We start from the raw sequence: 13,818 nt of genomic DNA, 5'->3' as shown, positions 1-13,818 counted from the left end.
GAAATCTCAGTTTGGAATAGTGATGAGCAACAATCAGCATGGCCTGGCCAAAATGACAGCACTAGTAACCATTATCTCTACAGATGGCAGGCAGAGAGTTTATTCAGGTTTCATATTTAGACTTCCTTTACATTAACATTAGCTACAAGTTTCCATCTCAGACATTATATAAAAATCACAGTTTCGACATATAGTTTCTAAAAGATCATGGGGCAGACACTCATCAACTAATTTATGAATGAATTCATTATAATAATTCCTATTCCAGAAACAAGGAGTCACCATTACTTTATTTCTTTAACTCCTCATGTATTAGCCCCCTCCCCTTTTCATCAGCCCTCCTCTTCCCTCTCCCCAATAAAACCCCATAATCACATTTAAAGCAGGCTCTGTTCTTATCCATTCCATATATCTGTCACAATCCAGGCCAAGCTTTCACTGTGACCTTTTAAAGAGACAAAGAAGCAAAGTACTATCTAGAAACAGAAACACTGCAGTTTTCTGAGTGAAATTAGCAAAACCAACCCGAAACTCACCACTTCAAAACTTGACAGCATATAAAAAACAAAAACAAAGGAGGTTTCCTTTGCAGCCCGAGCTCTTGAAGAGGAAGAAGTTCAAGACTGATGTTGTCTAGATCCTTTAAAAAAATGCACACACACACACACACACACCCCCCCCCAAAGAACAAAAAGCCACCAGTCCTTAAAGCTACTTCCCCACAAATTCTACTATGCTCCCCCCCCCTTATTTTGTTATTTTCCTCTATACAGGGGAGAAACAAAAATAAATAGCAAGAAGCAAAGTAGCCATGAGCAAAATGGTAATGGCCAAAAATATTTAATATGTTGAAGAGAACAGAGTTTTCAGGGTTTGGAAAGTGAAGAAGTCAGTGAAGATAAAAATTAAACAGGTAAGTGTAACGCTAAAATTAAAAAAATAAAGATTTAAATAGAGGGGGGCTGACTTGAGACTACCTATCCTTTCAAAAATTTCATCAATGAGGACAAGAGCAAGTGGGGGTGGGAGGAGAGGAAGCTTTCCTAACCAGAATGAAGAGTAGAAAGTCTACTTCTAGGCTGTCACACTATTATTCTCCAACAAGCATACGGAAGAACAGCGCACACAAAAATCAATCTGCTCCTCTCCCCCAAAACCACTAACAGCCCCTAAACTTTCTGCATGAATCAGTAATAGGGGTTTAGGGGTACTGTAGAGATAACAGCAGGAAAAGGCACCAAAATGCCACTTTTAAATTCGTCTTCCCGGACTGTTAAAAGAAAACAAAACAAAATAGAGAGAGAGAGAGAGAGAGAGAGAGAGAGAGAGAGAACCTGTCTCTTCTTATGTACCCGGGGCTGTTGTGAGAAAGAGAAAGAGGAGGAGGAAGGAAACGCGCACACAAGACACCACTATCACCAAAAGTAGAGAGATTTCACTCCCACCGAGTCCACCACGGGTGTGTGAGAGAGAGAGAGACAGAGAGATTTAAAAATAAAAATAAAAAAAGAGTGTTAAAAACAGACAACTCCACGGAGAGTTACTGCAAATGGCAAAGGAAAAACAAAGGTTGCAAAGAAAAACAAAAAACAAATCCTGGCTTTGAGGCTTGTTTCCCCTTGGCTGCCTGGCTATTTATTTAGGCCGATTTGGCGGCTGTGGCTGGATGTTACATGGATGTGTGTGTGTGTGTGTGTGTGTGTGTGTCCCCGGACGGAGCTGCTTCGCTTTCCTCGCTCTCTCCCCCACCCCCCGTGTTTCTGTCCCCATTAAATTATTAGTTGACTCATCACTCCTCCTCCTCCTCCTGCTGCTGCCGCCGCCGCCGTCCCCTGCTCAGAGCCTCCTCTCCGCTAGCGCTTGCTGCCGCTGCCGCGGCTTCTTCTTCCTCCTCCTCATTTTAATACAACAACCACCGCCGAGGCCAGCCGCCTTTTTGCAGCCCGGGACTAGGAGGAAGGACGCAGCCTCCCTGCTGCTGCCCGGAGCCCTTCCCCGGCGGCCCCGGATCATCCGACGCGTCCTGGGAGAGAGAGAGAGAGAGAGAAAGTGGCAGAGGAGGAGGAGGCGGCGGCGGCAGCGGGTGGGGGCGACCGGAGGAGGGCAGCGAGCAGGGGTGGAAATGGGAACCGGAGTGAGAAGTAGGATGGAGGGGGATTAGAAACCAGAGATCCAAAGAGGTGAGTGGGGGAGTGAAGGGGGGGGGGGGGGAGCGAAAGGGGTGCGATTTCCGGCCCAGGGCGCGCAGGAATTTGTAATCAGCTTGATTAGGGTGAGGCGGCTCTGCATTGATTACACACAATAGCCAGAATAAGAGGGGGCCGCGCGGCGCAGGCAGAGCGGCCGCGCCTGCAAAGCCACCTTCGTTACGCAGCAGGAAGGACGAGTCGCGGGGAGCCCAGCCGGGGGAGGGGGAGAGAGAGAAGAAAGAAACAAAGCGGGGGTGGGGAAGGCTGAACAATATCCAGACAACATGCCAAGATGTACGTAATAGTCCACACCCCTCCCTCTCCGCTGTCCTGGTGCCAAGCAGCCAACACGCGGCGAGGGACGGGCCCCGAGGGGATTGCGCACCGGAACCACAGGAGCGCGGGGACGAGGTATTTCTTGCAGGTGACGCTGCTCCGGCTGCCAAGCCAGGCAGCTACAGAGGCACCCTCCAGTGAGCAGAGGCTTCGCCAAAGAAAGTGCGCGCAGGGGCTGGAGCGATGAGGAGACCGAGAGGCGGTGAAGAGGCAGGGTGGAGAGATGCAGCCTGGAAAGCAGGTGCATGGTGCACACCAGTAGCAGGAGCATATGGCAGGCAGCTTACAAATCGAGATGGAGAATACAGAGTCCAGCGTGGGTGAACCCTTGCAGAAAAAATAGTTCCCCTCTACCTCGAGTGAAAGAGCTTTTGTTCCTGACAAGGAACAAACTGGAAAAAAAGTTAGTGGCTATGTAGTGATGGGTGCACTCAGATTACTAGGAGAGTGAAGAGGAATGCTCTGACTTAATATTGCTTCACTTTAATCGAGGCTTGCCCAGCCCTTGAAAAGCGAACATGAAATATGCTCCTCTCAGAAGTAGTTGCAGTCTGGAAGCATACCAGAGAAGAAATGAACTCATCTAACAAATGAATGGAAAGAAATAAATTTCTCTTTTATATTATCCCAGATGAAAGATCCACCAGAAATTCTTTAAAAGACAGTACGAGGCAGGTGGTGGAACTATTGAAATTGTACATGGAACCATAGTCAGTTGCATGATAATCTAGTTAAGTTTTACCTCCTGGATGATGGTAATGGACATATAGGTAACATTAAGAATCAAACAACCCTATATCACATATTATATTAAATCACAATATACTGGAAATAGTATCTCATCTGAAGAAGTGGGTTTTGCCAATGAAAGTTCATGATACTAGTCTCTAAGGTGTCACAGGACTACTTTTTTAAAGTTACAGACTAACAGGCCTACCCCTCTGAGACCTGATCAAAATGCAGTATAAGACAGTTGTAGCTACTAAGTCCAAAGCCATCCACAATGCAAACTACTAAAAATGGTAAATTATATACAAAATAAATTGGTAATGTAAAGAGATTTTTTTCCCATGATGCACCGGGGGAAGAGCAAACTAACTAGATAGACTTGAAAGCAACAAGTCTGCACAAGCAATGAGAAACAGTATCAATACATGAGTTTAATTTTAAATAACACAAATTTAGAAATACTGCATATAAGTGAAGTGAAGAAAAAATTAACTGATTCATTAAAATATGTACCCAACTTCAGAAACAGCACTTTAGGGTAATGTTATGAAAAAATGTATTAAAGAGGCGGAGAAGCTGTAAAACAAGGAAGAGTTATTTTTTAACTAGGCAACAGGAAGCTAATATTAATCACAACATAATAACTGCAAACTACAATAGAATTTCTGAACAAAGAAAATACAAATCAAATGCTGTGAAGAGTAAAAAAAATATCACCACATATATGTTGCTATAATAAAAGTAAGGCATCTAAAATAGACAACAAAATAAGCTGACAGCTCTTGAAATTAATGCAAGCAACACATAGGGCACACAGAAAAAGAAAATGGAAATAGGGTGAAATACATAAAATATATTCAGCAATGCACAAAATAATTACGGAAGCAAAGAAAGGCAATGCTTGAAAATGAATATAATATTCAAAGACATGAAAGTGTACCCAAAATTGTACCCATGTGCTTCATAAGGTTATTAAAATTACTAAAAGAGAGCATGCTTTACAATGAAAAAAAGAAAAAATGCAGATGACACTTTCTGTAACAGATGAGAAAGGGATTACCATCTTGCAGATTGTTTATATAGAAACATCTTTTTCCGCCACATAGATTGAAATTATTTTAGTCTTTTTGAGAGAGACTGTTTTGGGTAAAAATGCAAACACTTGAAAAATGTCATTTAAATAGTTGAGCCTAAATTTTCTGGAAATGGTGGAGAATATCTACAACTGGATCAGTTCTCACATTTTCAGAATAAATAGTACTAAAGTTTAGCAGATGAAAAAGACTGACCACTGGAGTACACTAAAGAACAGAGGAGATGTTGAAAAATGAGAACACATCAAATGAGAATACGTCAAATGACAACACATATATACTTCGCCTTTATATCATCAAGAATAAGGGAAGTGCAAAACTTAGGGAAAGACAGATGTAGTTTAATAAATAGCTATTAACAAATCCTTTGAACTAGGATCATGGCTATAACACCTTGTAAATTGATCACCAGATGAGATTAAAACAATTTTAAGACAAAATTAAAATGCGTTTTAAAAATACATTAGCCTCAATATTAAAATACATGTAAAAAACCCTTAAAATGCACAAGATTAATAATTTTCTGTTTTAAAACAGCAACAGTAAATTTGAAGTGTGCGAAAGTAAAAATCCGATAAAATTTTAACACAGGAGCCTAAATGATATGGTTATGGATACTAACCAAACTGACAAATATTCTGTGAATTATATAATAATGAATGTGTGTCTGGGGCTTGAGATAAATGGTTTTGAAAAATAACTGGTGTGAAATTGCATATGTGTACATATACCCAATAAATGCCATACCACACTAACATACTTAATTATTGTACATCACCTACCCCTCTTAACACACTAATTACAGGCTCTGAACTTTGACTAGTGAAATACTTTCCCTGGTTTACAATACCAATGCCACATCAAAAATTGCTAACACTTTGAAAAAACATGTAAATGTAAACAGATCGCTTAAGTATATCAACTTTTAATATAATGCCCTACTGGAAAGAGGCAAAAGATACATAAATACAGTGGATTGTATGCAGTTAGTAGTCTAAATGTACAACTGCACTTTTCAGATTAGTTGAATGTCAAGTGAAGAGGTAAATACTGATATTAAATTTGCTTCATTATAGTAATCAGAAGTCAAAATTTCAAATTAGAATGTGTCTTCCCAAAGTTGTATAGGGGCACAAGGAAAGTTTGTATCCCATTTTTGAACTCTGGAATGAAGTGAAGTGCCTTTGTTAGTACCTGGATTACAGAATGAATGCCTTTAGAGTGGAGTGTTGCTATAGTTCTTTCTAAGGATTTATTCTGATCTTCTCTTTATTCAAGGTAAGTTGGTATAGATCTGCACGCTTAGAGTCAAAATCTGGAACTTGGTAGGATGGTTCATGTATAAAGCAAACAGGACACAACCTGGAAGCATCACAAAATTGGCTATAGAGACTGATCCTTTAGTTTTAGATTTTTGTACAAATCTGGTTGTGGTTGGATTTTCCACATTTGCATTTCTGAGAACGATGAGGCACTAGCATGGCTCAAGTAATGACCTGTGTTGGAAGTAGTGCAGAGAGGCTGCACTGCAGCAGCCATCAATAGGGAAATTCTGGCTGGTTCCCAGAGTGTTACATCAGAATGGCAGCTCCTTCTCTGTTTCAAGAGAGGAAGTGTGCACTCTTCCATGCCTGGACAGTTCTGCTGCTTAGTATGGGAAGAGAGAATACTAAGTCCTGGCTTTCAAGAAACTAGCATCCATGGTCACTAGAATGGCTCCCCACTTGCAGGAGCTTGTATGCAATGCTTCTCAGAGGTAAGGGAAACAAGAGGTGGGAAGGCCACTGCACTTCCCTTCACACTATCCCTTGTGCTCCTGTGCAGAGGTGGGCACAGTCGAGTCAATGGTGTTTAACTCGTACCTACGACCATGCATATTTTATACCTTTATATTAACATGTGCTCAAATCTGGTTGTTTAATGCAGTTACTTCTCCACTGGACGTAGCCCTGAATTGCACATTAGAAATGAAAAATCACTGTCTGAAACTACAGTCCAAACAGTTTCCCTGACCTGACTACCACAAACACAAATTACGTATTGTGTGTGTGGCCAATACGTACTGCAACATTTTGGAATTAGGGTTGCCGCACTTGGTATCATCTCTCTCAAAGAAGTGAAAAGTGTGTGTGAAACATGCATTTTGATCAGTGTGGACAGTATGTGTCAAAAAAGTAGAAATGCTGTAGGTTTTGTTTAACTGAGAAGCATATCACAAAATGTTATAGGGTCCCTTCTCATTTTTATCTGTTTTTTCACATATGATATTCTGAAACATTGTATAAAATGACTTTCACGTATAATAGCAAACTATCCAACTTCAATTAATTGCTTATTAATTGAACTAAATTATCCTTACTATATCTATTGGAAGTGAAAAACCTACATATGATTCACTTATTCATTTATGTACTCAAAATTCCCTAGAAAATATCAGCTCCCGCTACATGATGCCCCGTAGTGTTGTATTTTACATTTAGATGTTTCAGTTAGTTTACAAATGTATAAAATCACACGCAGGCAGACATCCATCTCTCCCACTGCCTACCTACCTAATGAGGCCCATGTTTATTCCTGCAAATGTGTTCCACAATATATTTTAATCAAGGAACTTTCTTTTGATAAAATGGATAAGATTATGCAAATACAATTTAGGGCTAAATCTACTTTTACTCATACCACTACATGCCTTTGCATATATGCACTCGATAGTCATATTTTCGTTTGGATTGTGATAACTGCATGATTGGGAAAAACACATACTTTAGTTGATGTGACCAGTCTCATCATTTAGGTTTGACTATAGCTGCCACAAGTCACATCAAGGCAAATCACTGTGAGAAAATTATGGCGTAAGTACAAACATATCACATTTTTGTAAATTAAGAGAGGGGACTGGATGGCTAAGGAGACGAATAATGGTAAAACATGGAGTCTTTCACCTTTAGGTTGCCAATTCAAATCCAAGTTAGTTGCAATGCTAGTGGACAGGAGTACACATCACAAAACCCCCCCACAAAATTAGTACTAATGGGCACTCTTGTTGGCTCTCAGAAGAGAAATCTTGGACAGAATTGGTATGCAAACTAAAAACCCTAAAAATGGTCCTACTAGAAGATGCTTTTTGTTGGAGTAGTGTGGGAAAGCGGACCTTGTTGCTGCTCAATCTATGCCCTTTGTATAGACAAATAAGGAATTGAGTGTAACTAATTTACATCACCTTATATAAGAATGCTTTTATGGCACTGGGTTTGCAAAGAGTGGGCCACATTTTAAAAGAGACCTCCATAGATCTGTCTCCTTCATAAGGGCAACTACAATAATTACTTGCATGGAAATTTGTAATAAGAAATTATTTAAAATACTCTTTTAATGTAATTTAGCAGCTTGAAGCAAAGAGGAAAGCCAGCATCATATGATCTGCCTGGTCTTTTACCTTGCAAGCATTCCACAGATCACCAGTAGCCCTCAGGTCACAGTTTGAAGGCACTGTTTTAAGGTAACTTTTTCAAAATACATCTCCAGGAAAGAAATTTAATTTTGAGGGGTACTCTCTGTTAAAAGTCTGATTTTCCCAGACACTAGATAATTAGTAGGCAAGGGATGGGGGTGGAGGGTTGGAATTGCAAACAATTATGTCAAAAGACTTGGTTAATAAGCAGTGTTATTTTAAGGACATGTTCAAGCAGCACCTGTATTCTTTTTGGAGCTTGTTGGGATGCTGTAAACATTACAGTGAATATTATAGAAGAGCTTAATATCACAGATGTAAGCAACTATCAACAAAAACACTCAGATCTTTTTATTCACTAAAGTCAGAGTTAAATTGGTATTTCCAAACTATTTTGCAACACAGTTGAGTGTTATTTTTTCGAACTACTGAATTTCTCTCTTGATCTTAAGTAAACATTGAGCTAATAAAGAAAGAGGCTTCCAAGCAACCCAGAAGTTTAATCCAACACTTTTGAGTAAGAATGAGATTTTCACACAGTCCAAGCAAAGCTGCATATTATTACAATGCAAAACAGCCCCTACCACTACAGTTATCACTACACAAGGACCATTCAAATACTATTAGCAAGACGTTTGATGCTTGCTCTGATGATTTCCAAATGCAGAAATTTGTTATGCAGAAGCTTGCTTCATCAACAATAAAACAATCTTTTTTTCCCCCCAGATTTCATTGTGCTAATAATTCTCTTTCTTGAAAATCTACTGATAATTCTTGTTGGCTGGAAACAGACAGGGAAGAGTTTAGGTCTAAAAAAAATTGTTAGAACTGGTTGATGACTTGAACTATGTCAAACTTTCAGTATGAAACCCAAAACCACATGCAATGTACTGGTTTCAAGTTTCATTAACTCAAAACTCTGCCCAAGTTCTGCCACACTTTTTCTAAGGTTCAAAAAAAGTGAAAGGGTGCACCTAATTTTGATCAAACATGGATGGGGTCAATATTAGGTTGGATCTAAAATCCATTCAAAATATGTGCTTTTAGTTCAAACAAGGTAATGTGATGATTTCAACTGAATTTGCTTTGAATTTTGAAGTTTGCTCCAATTGAGAGCTCAGAAAATTTCACAGAACAAAATCTGAAGAAAAAATGTTGCACTACGTGAAATAGTTTTGAAAAGCTCCATTGACAAACAATGATCACACACCATTATCTGGCAATATGGAGGTACTAACATAAAGGGTGTTCTTTTTACAATATCCAGTGCCACTATCCTATATGTAATTTATAGAAGTACACAGGAACATAATACAAGAGCAATAAAGGAACCTAACATTAAAGCAAGCAACCTTAAAATATTGCTTTCTGTCAGTATAAGCTTCCAGAACACTGGACTTAGCCAAATAAAAAGAATAACTAAAATAATGGAATCAGAACACTTAATAATGAAAGAAACGTGGTATTACAATACTTTTAATGTTTTTTACTCACCAAAACAGTGCTTCCTAGTTCCTGGTAAAAATTATGGTAAAGACTTGGTTGAGCAATTGATTCAGGTAATGAATTCATAACCTGAATAGAAATTCAGGTGAGAGTAATTAGAGATGGGATCCCACCAAAAAAATGAGTATTTTTAGGGTCTGTGGTTAGAAGTCAGGTAATAGATGGGAAAGTTTATACATACAAAGCCCTCAGCATAAGAAAAGAAATAAAACAAACACATCCCTCTAAATGAATACAATATTTTGGGGAAAATAAGTTTATATTTTAGTTGATATCTTTACAGTTCTTTAAAGAAATATGAAAACTGGTGTGCATTAACTTCCACCATCAAGCATCAATAGTTAAAACACATTTATTATTCATTTTATTATTTCTTATCAGTGTCTATATTTAATCCCTTCCATAGTACACAGTGATATACTATGTTTTGTGTTCAGTTTTCTTAAATCTCCCTTTATGATTTTTCCCATTTATAGAGATAGATAGCACCTTTGTGCAAAATTTTGAAATACATTACTCAAGAAAAATACGGAGGGTACTTTTTGTGTTATCTTCCAGTTCTTTATAATTTTATTGGTACAGTGTATAGCTGTAGAATTTATCTGCGCTATTCTTGAAGGATCTGCAGTTTCATATGTGGGTGGAACCAGATATGGAAAGATGCTTTTTCATTTGGACATCATCTTTCAAACTATTTAAGACTGGTGTAAGTGAGTGTAGTCACACAGAAATACCTTCAGTACCAAGTTGCCCCTATTTTACATAGCTATTTATTACAAGTTATATTTCTCCCAAATATTGTGTCACACAGTACATCACATAGTGCAGAATAAACATTTGTTTCTGATATACAGAATATCTTCATATACAAGCATACACCAATCTACTAGCATCACCAAATTGTGCTTTAAAAGGATTACATCACTCAACACCAAAATTTAAGTCTCCTTTTATATAATTTTCTGTTAAAATAGCTTTTGGGGGAAAAGCACACAATATTTATCAATTCTTTCATTTGCTACCAGCTTGTTGCCATTGTCAGAATGCAGCAAAGTGGTATGTCTTTTCTGTTTTATTTAGATGCGTGTAAATCTTTCCATGTACAAAAGGAATGTTACTGCCAGTCCATACTGGACTCTCAAAAATAAGGAATAAAAATAGTATTCTGTACTATCAAATGACTCAGAGAAATGTAAGGATGTCTGAAGTATATGCCTATTTAAGTATTATAACAATATGAGCACGTTTGTATGTATATGTAATACACGGCCAGATTCTATCCTGTTGCATCTATGTCATGTTGCTGAGGGTCACGGGCGTAGTTGAAGCCAGAATATGGCTCATTCAACTTAGTGTATTATGTTGACACAATTTTAAGACTAAATGACATTATGTAATTTATATCTAGTTAAAATGCCAGTTTCATGAGAGGATAATTTAACCCAAGTCAGAGCAGAAACCCCTGCAGTCAAACAAATTAAGAACAGTAAGTTAAGAACAAGAAAAAATGAGTTTATGCTAAGAAAAAAATACAAAGATGCATGAAAAGCACTATGCTATGTTAGATGTTTAACTATACATAAGAGACAGGTGTCACAAAAACAAACAAAAAAATCATGAAGTCAAAGAGAAACTTTAACTCACCAAGTTTCCATCTGTTAAATCTGAATCTATGCATAATTGATTATCAATGACTGATAAGTTCTTCTTTTTCTAGCCTAACACTCCACTACAGTAAACAGTTTTTGAAAAACAATAAGAACAGAATAAGGATTTTTAATGAAAAATTACATGTCAGTTAATAATACAGCTGACCTGTGTTTGACAATTTTAATCACGTGAATATTAAATATTAATAACCTAATCTGTTATTGTTACAGTATGGCTAAAAGCTGCTCCATGCTTAAAGAAAGAGGAAAACGTAGGAATATATAACAGTGGGGGAAAAGATACAGAAAGATGAGAAGCAGAGACATAAGGAAAATGTGTCAACAATAAACAAGAGGAAATGAGAAAGAAGAAAAAGATGAAGGTGGAAACTAATCTCTGTGTGTCATTATGACTGCCAGAGTACTGGCAAAGCTGCAGCATCCTTTTATTTCAATTTTAATCATTTCTGAATTTTAATACCCTGCTCCTTTTGTAATTCTCCTGGCATTCCCCATATGCATCCAGCCCAGCCAAAACACCAGTGTAAATTAAATGGCACACAACCACACTACTGATGTAGCTTTCCCAGAAGAACCAATCGAATGACCAAAAGCAGAAAAAGGTATGTCTACCTTGTGTGTCTGTGGATGGCTAGCCAATTAACTGACTTAATGTTCCCCTCTTTCTGTAATTTTGAAAAGAAGGGCAGTGGTTAAGTAACCTAGTAAAACAGAATCATTAAAAAAAAAAAAAAATAAAGCAAGCCAGTAGTAATACAATAATCAGTGACCATCAGGGCCTGGAAAAATGAGTTTGCTCTCACTGGCACTAAGGAGCATCACATGATTATTTAATTACAGCTCTAATTTTTGTCTCGTGGATGGCAACATATCAACAATTAATAGGGCAAATAGAGGAGACTGCATTTTTAAAGAGACAGAACCAATATGAAATACTGCATGTCAAACAGTAAAATGCTGCTTGAGGAATATCTTTCTTTGTACCATACAAATAACTCTGCTTAACTATGGAAGAAATATATTAAAACTATCAACTCTGCTAGTATAACTTTATTAGGTGGTATCTGAAAGCATTTTTCAGAATAATAAAAAATAATAAGCACCTTTATAACTATCCTACTAATAACACAACCAGTGAAAGGTTTAAAAGAGAAAAAGCCTGTTACAGGATAAATCACCCAAATAGAACATTTAATAGGATTCCAAGTTCAATAAGTGAAAATGTTGTTCAAGTGAACACATCCTTTATGTCTTTAGAAAAAACCACTACAGTATTCTGCAGTCACCAAATAATTCCAACCTTCATTAAGTCAAATTAGCTATTACAACTTCAGTGGGACAGAATGACTTCAATGGATTTTCTAACACACAGGACTAACTGATTTATTTGGGCATAAGCTTTTGTGGGCAAAAACCCGCTTTGTCAGATGCCACGTCAGAATTAGGTTAAGTTAGCAATACTGCTGTGGTTAGATCTATTCCTGCAAAATACAGTAGTGTTGATTTTGTTTTGTTTTTAATCATAGAAAACATAAATGATGTAAGCACCCATTTTACCCTCAGTTACACATGTGCAGTTCCCATTATGCCTGACTCTATAAGTCTTCTCAGTGCAAAATGGCCATTGGAAACCATGGGAGTTCTGAATGTGGAACGCTTAATTATGGGGATCAGTGTAATCAGTGTAAACTGGACACACGGGAAAAACTGGCACTATATAAATATATTATCTTGCCTCTGGTTATGGTCATTTTTATAGAATGTAGTAGGCCAAATCATCGGTCACAAATAATTTTTTTACATAGAATGTATTTAAGACAATAATAGTATTTAAGAGCTAATGTTGGAAAAGAAGATTCCACATGTTAAACAAAAACTAATGAGCAAACAAAGAACAACCTACCATACTACAATTAGATTATTTTTGAAGTCTGTATACTCAATATGCAACTAAAATAGGTTTTAATTTCTAAAAAACGCTTGTGAATATATTTGATTTCTGTGGGCAAAGACACAGAAATTGTTTCCATGAACAAGGCTGGAAAGAAAATGAAACTGATAAACACCAATTTTTAAGTATATTTTATTTAAGTAAAAGTGTTTATAAATTTAAAAGAAATGACATGTTCCTACAGAAAAATTTGTGATATTGAAGGTGGCTAAAAGTCCTGAAAATTCTGGATTGAAGGTCTGAATCTATACTCTTAAAACAAGTGTTGGCAAGTCAGAGCCTGTAAGTAAGAGTATATATAATTCTTTTCATGTGATAGTTCATATATAGATAACATGTCTCACAAAGACTGTAATTAAATGTCTAGTGCACTAGTGATGCTAATAAGCATATGGTATTTATATTACAATGAATCCTTAGAAAATAAAACTGTCTTTTTAAGATGTTTTTAATTATTCTTGGGACTATTGATACCAATCAAGAGAACCAACTTATGAATCAAAACAGTCATAGTTTAAATACACTTTCCACCACTGTTCCCCATATAAAACTTATTTGCTTATACTTTAATTATAAACTTTTTAACACTCAGGTTGAAATTACATGTTTTTGCTTGCTGTTGCTATACGCATGAATATAAACTACTACATAAAACAGTATTAGAATTCGAAACACTGAAATCTATTCTGTTCAAAACTTATTTTTCATTGCAAATGGTTATACTCTAGTTACTGACAGGCATATTAAAATACTTAAAAGTAAAATCTTTTTAGTTTGGATCACAGAGTAACATGACTGCTTTTGCTCAGAGATTACTTATGGGGGCAATCATAATGGGAACTTATACAGTATAGAGTTTTTCATCCAAGTATATCAGAGTGCTATGCAAATA

General features: G+C 37.1%; 1 protein-coding gene and 1 long non-coding RNA gene across 10 annotated transcripts in view; one reads left to right on the top strand and one right to left on the bottom strand.

Moving 5' to 3' along the window:
• SATB1 (SATB homeobox 1) overlaps window positions 1-13,818 on the bottom strand; it is a 111,333-nt gene that overhangs the window by 91,419 nt on the left and 6,096 nt on the right. For 2 of the 9 annotated variants that reach the window (XM_075922090.1, XM_075922096.1), the window contains exon 1: window positions 537-2,038. The exons of 2 other annotated variants lie outside the window; for them this stretch is intronic. The gene's annotated coding sequence lies outside the window, so the exon portion shown is untranslated. Of the gene's footprint in view, window positions 1-375; window positions 396-536; window positions 2,069-13,818 lie in introns of those variants that run through there. 5 more of the 9 variants (XM_075922098.1, XM_075922091.1, XM_075922094.1 and 2 more) reach the window with 5 other exon arrangements.
• Window positions 2,051-13,373, top strand: LOC112545308 (uncharacterized). The gene is made up of 3 exons (XR_012901964.1): window positions 2,051-2,180; window positions 7,732-7,847; window positions 11,186-13,373. It is a non-coding gene; the product is annotated as an uncharacterized LOC112545308 (long non-coding RNA).

Source organism: Pelodiscus sinensis, chromosome 2, assembly GCF_049634645.1.
Source record: "Pelodiscus sinensis isolate JC-2024 chromosome 2, ASM4963464v1, whole genome shotgun sequence".
Classification (NCBI taxonomy): Eukaryota; Metazoa; Chordata; order Testudines; family Trionychidae; genus Pelodiscus; species Pelodiscus sinensis.
The sequence above is the reverse complement of the archived record's forward strand: the minus strand, read 5'-3'. Positions and strand labels throughout refer to the sequence as shown.